The following is a 9,142-nucleotide window of genomic DNA, read 5'->3' as shown; positions in this document are numbered from 1 at the left end:
ATAGCCTCAGGAGTCTCTGTTTCTTAGAGACCTGTCCCTTCATTTTTCCTAACTCTCTGAAAACCTGCCGACGTTGGAAAGCACACTTCCTTTTAAACTTGTGCATAACTGTGTGGCCTGCTTTCGGCAACGCAGAGCATGAGGGGGCGGGTTCCGTGTTACCTCATGGTGAGAGTCTTGGAGACAGTGTGCACACCGCTTTCTGCACTCTTTCCCTGCTGTGGCGCCAGTAGGTTACTGAGGATAGAGGCAGGAGCCTCTGTGTACGAGGATGGCAGAACAGCGCCTCCTGCTGGCATGAAAGGACAATTACAGGGCGAATGAGCCTGCTTGCGTCTTCTTAACCCTTTCCCTCCCTCCCTCCTTCAGGCCAGTCCGCAGCGGTTCCCATCTTGTGGATCGCGACCCCTGGGGTGGGTGGGGGGAGGTCGCATATCAGATACATGCATTACATAGCAGTAGCAAAATTATAGTTACGCAGTAGCAACGAAAATAATTTTATGGTGGTGGTGGTGGTGGGGATCACCACAACACAGGGAACTGTACTAAAGGGTCGCAGAGCCAGGAAGGTTGGGAACCGCTGCTTTGGAGCGACAGGAAATGATTTGAGCATTGAATGAGCTCAGAGACCGCACCACACGATGGCCTGAGGGAAAAGGTCCCGCAGGCTCCGGTGTCATGTCGGATTTTCAGTCTCTCCTGTGAGATGAATTTAATCTCCCTCTATTAATGAAATCTCAGCAAGAAGACGGAAGCAGCAACCGGGTCTCCTTAGCATAGCTGGTCTTCAGATAGATAAGAGGTCCCGAGAAAGCCTTTCCCTGTGTCTGCTCTCCTTGGGCAAAGTTCCTTTGATGTCCACTTCAGCCGGACTTTAGAGTGCTGCTTTCTGAGCCGCTACACTTTACCCGCATTTAGCCTGCGTGTCAGCCTTCCCCTCACTGGGTTCCCTGGCAAGGCAGCGTCACCCTCGCACCAGCCACGGTCCCCACCCACGTTATATTCAGCAGCTAGGCCTGGCCAGGAAGTCAATGTTGTCCTCCGGAAGAAGTAATCTGAAACCAGCGCAAAGAAGCAAACGCGAGGTCAAGACCCTTCGCAGATCCCACTCAAACTGGTTTTGCTTCCAAATTAAAAAAGGCTACAAGCCGGGCATGGTGGCGCACGCCTGTAATCCCAGCACTCGGGAGGCAGAGGCAGGTGGATCGCTGTGAGTTCGAGGCCAGCCTGGTCTACAAAGTGAGTCCAGGAGAGTCAAGGCTACACAGAGAGACCTTGTCTCGAAAAACCAAAAAAAAAAAAAAAAAAAAAAAAAAAAAAAAAAAAAAGGCTACGTTTGTGGACTCTATGAGGGAGGTGAAAATCAACGAGATCACAAAACTTCACACTGCAGAGTCAACGTACAACAGTTGCACACGAGCAGGCGGCTGTGGCCACCCTGTTGGAAAACGCACCTGGCTAATTATTAACATAACGCATTTGCACCCCTGCAGTTCTGCCTCCAGCCAGGCAACCCCAGCAAGCGCAGGGGACGTTGCAAAGGACCACAGCACGCAGTACTTTTTAAAGATCCTATTTTCTATAGAATTTCACAGCTGGATGATTCTCATAAGGAAAATTACTGAGCCCTGGATGCCCAAACTGAATAGAATCTTCAGAAGTGGGAATTGCGAGCATTTAATGTATGTTTCTCTTGTTCTGCCTGCCCTGACTTGAGGACTGCACACGTAACTGGGCTCCAGGCTTGCTGGGAGACATACTTTCAGGTATACAAGAAAATGTGCCAGTCCTAATTGAGATGGTGATGTTCAACTGTTTTATGTAAAATGCTGTTTCTCTCTATTCTAGTAGCCTTGGGTTATGCGTTGAGTTGTAATTCATTTGCGCCCTCACGAGTCAAACCAAGACTGAGAGAAAGAACGTTTAACTGGCGAGCTTGGAAGAGATCAATGAAGACAAGTCGCTCGCTTGACTTTGAACTGTCATTTCCTCAGATGGGGCAGCCCATAATACCAACTCATGATTCCCTCATTTCTGACAAAAATCACAAGAACTGGAAACTTTATATGTTTAAACCCCTATTCCGACGTTATATAAGCTAATTCTGCAGGCTTATGAAAACACCTTATGAAGCAGTAGAGATGGCTCTGCACGTAAAAGGCATTTGCTGCCCTCCCTAAGGACCCGGGGTTCAGTTCCCAGCACCCACAAGGCAGCTCACAACAGTCTGTAACTGCAGTTCCAGGGGGCCCGACACCCTCTTCTGGCCTCCATGGGCACTGCACTCACAAGGTGCACATACATGCCTGCAGGCAAAACACTCATTTACAAACTTCTGTTAAAGCACCCTGTGTTAGACACGTGCAGACTCGGAGACAAATTACGGCACTGAAACAGGAATACCACAGTGTGTGAGAGACACCTGCGAACACGACAGAGGCATGTACAGAGGGAGTGCACCACAGCCATAGAATTCCTCATACTATTTGCCTCACACTCTTTTTTTATGTCTGTGCTTTTATACAGAGAGGTAATTAATATAACAGCATACATGTGATACATAGCTAGATGTATTTATCGTCCATATCCAACAGTCTGGAGAGTATTGCGGAAAGATACTCAAAATATTAACTCAGTGGCGCCCCCTACTGGTGAGAATATCAATTACCCGAGCTCAAAGGCTCAAACATATCAAATGGAAAAACCCAGAAAAACAATTAATGCTTTGCATTGCATATCACTCTGAGTATACGATGAAATATCTACCACTGTGTCCTGTCCCACCTGGGCACGAATCATCCCTTTGTCCGACGTATGGACACCATATAGGCACACCCATCGTAGTGGCCTTGCACTGCCTGTGTCCAAGTAAAACATATTTTACTGTGAAATGTCCCCCAAAATCTCACAGTTTCCTTTCTCCTTTCCCATTCTTCCCATAACACTTTTCTCTGAGATGGTGTCTCACCATGAAGATCAGAGTTACCAGATAGCCCAGGGTGGCCTTGAACTTAAGACATCCCGACCTCAGACTCTTAGCGGGATTATAAACATATGCAGCCGAACCCAGCACACTAACAATTCTGTTAACAGTATGTCATTACACTCATTTTACTTTATTACTAGTTACGTTAATCTCTTCATTACATATTTTTTCATATATAATAAAATATATGAACAGCATACCACATGGGGTTCGTATTACTCATGGCTTTAGGTGCCTCTTGGGGGGCTTTGGACTGTATCCCCTGTGGATAAAGGACTACATGGCAAAGGACTTAAGCAACTTTATGAAGAAATAATATTTGATCTGGATATTATAAGAAGTCTGGACTTTTGCCAGGATCAAAAAAAAAAAAAAAAAAAGAAAGAAAAAAAGAAAGAAAGAAAGAATGAAAAAGAAAAAAAATCAAAGGTATCAATTTGAAAACCCTGCACTATTTTCTCCCATGGGTGAAAGGAAATGGCAAGTGTGTGGCCAAAGAGTCCTGGGTCCCCGGAGGAGCTTGCCAGGGACAAAAGAGGCAGAGCCGAAGGAGATGAGGAATTCGGCTTGCGATGCACGTCTTTCATCCCACAGGACGGAAAAGGAGGTGCCTCAGGAGAACAGGTGGATTTCTGGCTTATCTGAACTGTCCACAGCCATTTGTCTGATGCTAAGAGGAGCCCTTCAATCTATTAAAGCAAGAAAGATGAAGAAGCAATGCTCTTACCTCAGTGAGACAAGCCCTCACAATTTTAAAGGATTTAAATTTTTTATGTGTGCAGGCATTTTGCCTGCTTGTGTGTGCCACCATGTGGATGCAGTGCTCCAGGAGGCCAGAAGAGGGCAGCAGATATCCTGGAAGTGTAAGTCCAGATGGCTTTGAGCTGTCACATGGGGACTGGAAATAAACCCAGGTCCTCTGTGAGAGCAGCCAGTGCTCTAACCACTGAGCCACCTCTCCAGCTCCAAGCCCTCACCTTTTAAACAATTCATTTGTCGTCTTCCTGAATCTGCTATCAAATCCTTCCCTTTTCCCCTCTTTCCTCCCGGTATAGTATTAATTGTAGACATGTGATTAGATAAGCTTTGGATTTGATTTCCTTTCTACTTCAGGTATGATTTTATTCCAATCACTAGTGCCTAGAGTCACAACGAAGCAAACTGTCCAATCAAATGTTCCATTGAGCAGGATTGCACTTCCCGTGATTGACAGCCTTTTTTAGACCCGTCCTGCGCAGAGGTGGCAGACAATAGAAATCCCTAGCTACTTTATAGAAGAAAGAAAGTGAGAGCCATTCATGGCTTCAGAGAATCTGCGGCAGTAGGCACAGGGGGTTTCCAGGCAATCAAGACTGGGGCTCAGAAAGCCAAGGATTAACTTCAGATCACCCTGGGGAAAGATCCAGGGCCTTTTCTGCCAGCCCTGCAGGCTGTGTGACTACACAGGGGCTGTAGTACACACGGTCGGTCCTGTCACCCAGTGCAGGGTGGGTGCCCTGCAGGCTGTAGTACACACGGGCTGTAGTACACACGGTCGGTCCTGCCACCCAGTGCAGGGTGGGTGCCCTGCAGGCTGTAGTACACACGATTGCAGCGTCTATGCGCCTGCTTCTTGGCTGCCCAAGGGGATGGGTAGGGAACTTCTCAGCCTCTGCCTAAGGAGGAATTCTCTAAAGCAGCGAGGGAGCTCAGATTTTGCAGTGTCCAAAGAGAAAGCTAAATATGTGCTCTTGTGAGCCGCCCCTCTTCCGTTCTCCGGATATTGCTGGGCCTGGCTCCCGTCCCATCCTGAAAGCTTTGCCACGGGCTTCTCTTTCTTGCTAGAATTGTACTTGTGACATCACAGAGTGATGTTCAGGCTGTTTCTAGCACAGAGCTCCTAAAATCTTTGGCAATTCTAGAGTGGTAATTGGTTTTGAGAGCGCATTTGGCTGTAATGAAGCCGTTCTTGGTGGGCTCCTCCCAGCCTCGCGCCCCCCCCAAACCCCCCTCCCTGACAGCTTCAGGGTAAACCAGAACGTCGGAGGCTTGATGAAAGCTTAGGGCTTGCAGCCTCTTTCCATATTCTCTGATGAGGAGAGAGGGATGCAAGATGCTGCCAGCCATCGGTGGCCAATTATTTAATCAGCGACGCCTAAGGAGTGATTAAGGAACGCGCTGTGGAGAGCGTGCGCGTTGGCAAACACATCCACGGGTTGTGTGGACGCTGCTTGGATCAAGACGGAGTTGCCTGTGTCAACATTTATTAAACGAAGAAGGCCAACACATTTTTAAAAGAGGGCTTTTATGTACAGTTGCCTGGTGGTAACGATCACAACAGACCAGCAGCAACACAGGCTTGCATAAAAGCCACAGCATCCTTGCACACAAAAGCCCCCTGAGAGGGCTTCTCCATCTCGTGCCCGTTCGACCCCAGGCTGACATCAACCTTGTATGACGTACTGTGTCTGCAGCTTGTTAGAAAATACACGGCACGGGTGTGACGCCAGTGCGACAGTGGCGAGCACAGCCGCCTCCCAAGGTACCTTGTGTAGTCCTCATTTTTCTCCCTGAAGATTTCCCCTTGTCTCAGTGTCTTTGAATAGATTCCCGGCTCACCACAGCAGCTATATCCTCCGTGCGACGCCCTGTTATTCCCACCGCAGTGCTGTTACCAAATACATCCAGATGTTTTGTTTTTTGTTTTTCCTTTGCTTTGGTTTTAATTTCTTTGCATTTTCCTTGATGGACAGCCCGGAGGACATCATATGCTAACCCCCTGGGGACATTGTTTCTGTGCTCAGGGTCCCGGTGGACCTGGCTCTGTCGCCTCTGGAGGTTCATGATAAAGCAATAAGCGTGAGTGACTGCCTGCCTGAGTCCCCTGAGACACTCCAGCAAACTGTTGAGCCACAGGAGAGGCTCGTGGGAACCCTGGAATTACAGCCACAGCTAGACCCGAGGTGACCTGGGACTTAGGAATGTCATTAATGTAGGACCGAGCTGCCGTATGTATGGGCCCTGGTATTATAGGTCCAGGCAGGTGATGTCAGGGCTGACTGTTAAATACTCAGCTAGTGCCAGAGAGTTGGAGAAATGATGTTGGAATAGATATCAGATGTTTATTGCAAAGAGAAAACAGAACAAAGCAAAATCCTGCCGGGAGTTGCCTGGCCTGATGCTCTGCTCGGGACTTTAATGCTAATTACTGGCCTCCAAGCTCTAGGCTCCTGCTCAGACATTCTCACGTATCCCCGTGCTTCCTGTGTAAATCTTGCTTCACCTAATTTAAAGTGACTGGTTAATAAAAAAAAAATGCTGAAACTTGGGATTTGGCAAAAGAAAAGGAGTTCACAGGCTTGGAGCAGGGATGTGTTGTGGTCAATTTAATGGTGTGGCCTAATAAATGCTTATTATTAGGCTATAATTATCATGGCTGTCTTCTCGAGCCCGCTATCAATCAAATAAAGACACAGGCACCTGTGGTATTCTAGAACCAGCCCTTACGTGGGGCACGGCAGATATTAACCTTCTAAACTAACTTTCCCTCCCAGCTCCATCTCAGGCTACCTCCTACCCATAATCCCCAAATGCTTGGTAATGTTCTCCGTCTCCTCCACGCACGCTGACCCAGCCGCGTGCTCCTTTCCCACACTAACCCATGCCGCCCGTCTCTCTTCCCCTCCCTCCCTCTCCCCCTCGCGGTCTATTGACATCTTGGCATTACCAGCCCCCAACATACTCCCAACTCATTTTTTTTCTATCTGACATTCTCTTTTTACCTACCTGCTTCTCCCCTACCCCCCCCCCCCGGTCTTTTCCCTTAAAATAATTGTTTATTTTTCTTTATGGGCATTTATTTATATTTACTTATGGGTTTATGTGCACCACTTGCATGCAATTACCTGCAGAAGCCAGAAGAGGGCGCCAAATGCTCCGGAGCGGTAGCTACAGGCGGTTGTGAGCCACGGGAGTGGCTGCTGGGGTCTGACCTCAGGTCCTCCGGGAGAGTAGCAAATGCTCTGGACTGCTGGGACACCTCTCCAGCCCCGAACCCTTCTCTGTTCCCATTATCCGTCATAGTTTCTTTTTCTATTCTTTCATGGGTAATGTCAACCCTGCGTTCCATCTAGTCTTCTGCACGCTGCGGTCCAGTGCCGCTCTGATTCTTGAACACTTACACCCAGGTGACCCTCCCTCACTCCAAATGCGACACAGAGAGGCGGGATGTTTGAAGTGCACGAGCCCCTTTTCCTCCCATCTCTAGCCATTCATAGGCCAAGCTTCAGAAACACTCCTGGCTCCTCCTCCGTGACGTCATTGCTCTTTGTTCGGCTCCTTCGCGCTCCTTGTTGGCTCGGGCAGCTTCCAGGGCTGTTAGAATAGCCGTGGAGCATTCTCACGGCCATCTTCTGGACTTGCCCCTGGTGCGCTTTGCACTCTGCCTCTTGACGCCTTTGCTCTGGGATACTCTGATTAGCGTTACACTCTCGAAGCACTCTGTGTCAGTCAGCCTGCCCGACGCCATAACAAAATGCCCAAAAATGATCCACCTATGGAGGGGAAAGTCTTACTTTGGCTCATGGTGTTGGAAATTACAAGCCATGCTCCACCTGGCCTCACTGCTCAGTGCTGAGGCCATACACGACCTCAGGGCGTGGTGAAGCAAAAATCCTCATCCCAGGACCAGGATGCGAAAGTGGGAGGGGTCAGGGTTCCCCAGTCCCATTGGAGGCCATGGCCTCAGTGGTCTAACTTCCTTCCGGTAGGCTTGCACTAAACGTTCCACTTACATCTCTATGGTGCCACAAGCTGGGGACCGTACCTTAAGCACGTGGGTCTTTGGGGGACATTCCAGATCCAAATCACAGGGCTATAGGAGGTGGTAAAACGTTCTAACCTACATCGGAGGCCTCAGTCTCCTTGCTAGTGCCTAGTATGTCAAACGCTCAAACAGAAGGCGGCTGTTCTGTGTGCACTGTAGATACGATGTGTTGATTTCAGTCATTGGAAAATCCTTTAAATCCCACGCCTGGGATCTCTCTCCCTCACAGTCTCATCTCGCCTACAATCGCATCTCTATTTCAGAATTTCTCTTTGTTTTTGTCTTAACATTTCTACGTGTGCGTGTCTATGTATGTGCGTGTAATCGGAAGAGAAACTGCACGTTGGCTGTCTCCTTTCACCATGTAGGTCCAGGAGATCTACCTCAGAAAGCCAGGCTTGGTTGCAAGCACCATTGGGTGCTGACCCATCTCACCAGACCAGTTCCTTCTCTTTTTATTTATTATTGGCCCCCCACAACCTTCAATAAATTCCGGTGGCTTCCCAAAATAGACCTATATCATGTACCCCAAGATTTAGGTCTTTCCCTTTCCTTTTTCCTGTGTTCTTCTGAAGATAGATGTTACTGCCCAAAGCAGTCAAACGGAGGCTAGAAAACTCCGCAAGACCCCAAACGCACAGCAATTTGATTTAAGCAAGAGCCTTCCAGCATCTGCTTGGCTTAACGCTTAGCAAATGCTATTTCTGAAAATGATGTTTTCGCTTGTGTACAACTATTATGCCACAGCTATTTTATTGTTATTGAAGTTGAGAAATTATGAAGAAAATACACTGTTAGAAGGGGGGAAAAAGAAAATGAAGCAAGCTTTGGCTTGAGTTTCTTCAATGAAAATAAATGATGCCTGTGTCCCTCGGCCAAGTGTTTGTCTTGTGGATGAATAAATGGCCGTCATGTCCCTGTGGCCACCATCTCTGTGGGCCGAGTTGCTTGCTTACTGCTTCTCTGGCTGGGATGTAGGATCTCCCCAGGCTTGTTGGTGTCCCCTCACAGTACTGTCACCTCTTAGGACCAGCAGTGCTTTTCAGACATGATTAGTTGCAAGCACACCAATCTGCTAATAAAGCTTAAACATCTCTCTTTCTTCACTGGCATTAATGTCTTGCTCATTTGCCTCTGCCAGTCTAGATGCTCCCCGCATGCTATGACCTCGGTTCTAACTCCACTCTCACCCCAACACTATCCTGGAAGGTCTGGAGGCTTCTTTCTTCTAAGGTCACCCAGAGCTGTTCAAATCACCTGCTCTGCTTTGTTCGACCATCATCTGTGTGGTTACTGGGTAAATAGTTCAGAAACAAGGGACATTGTCTGCTGTTCTATCTTCCTAAGTGTTT

Source organism: Acomys minous (genome assembly GCF_964271855.1).
Source record: "Acomys minous genome assembly, chromosome: 16".
Lineage (NCBI taxonomy): Eukaryota > Metazoa > Chordata > Mammalia > Rodentia > Muridae > Acomys > Acomys minous.
Note: the sequence above shows the minus strand (reverse complement) of the source record.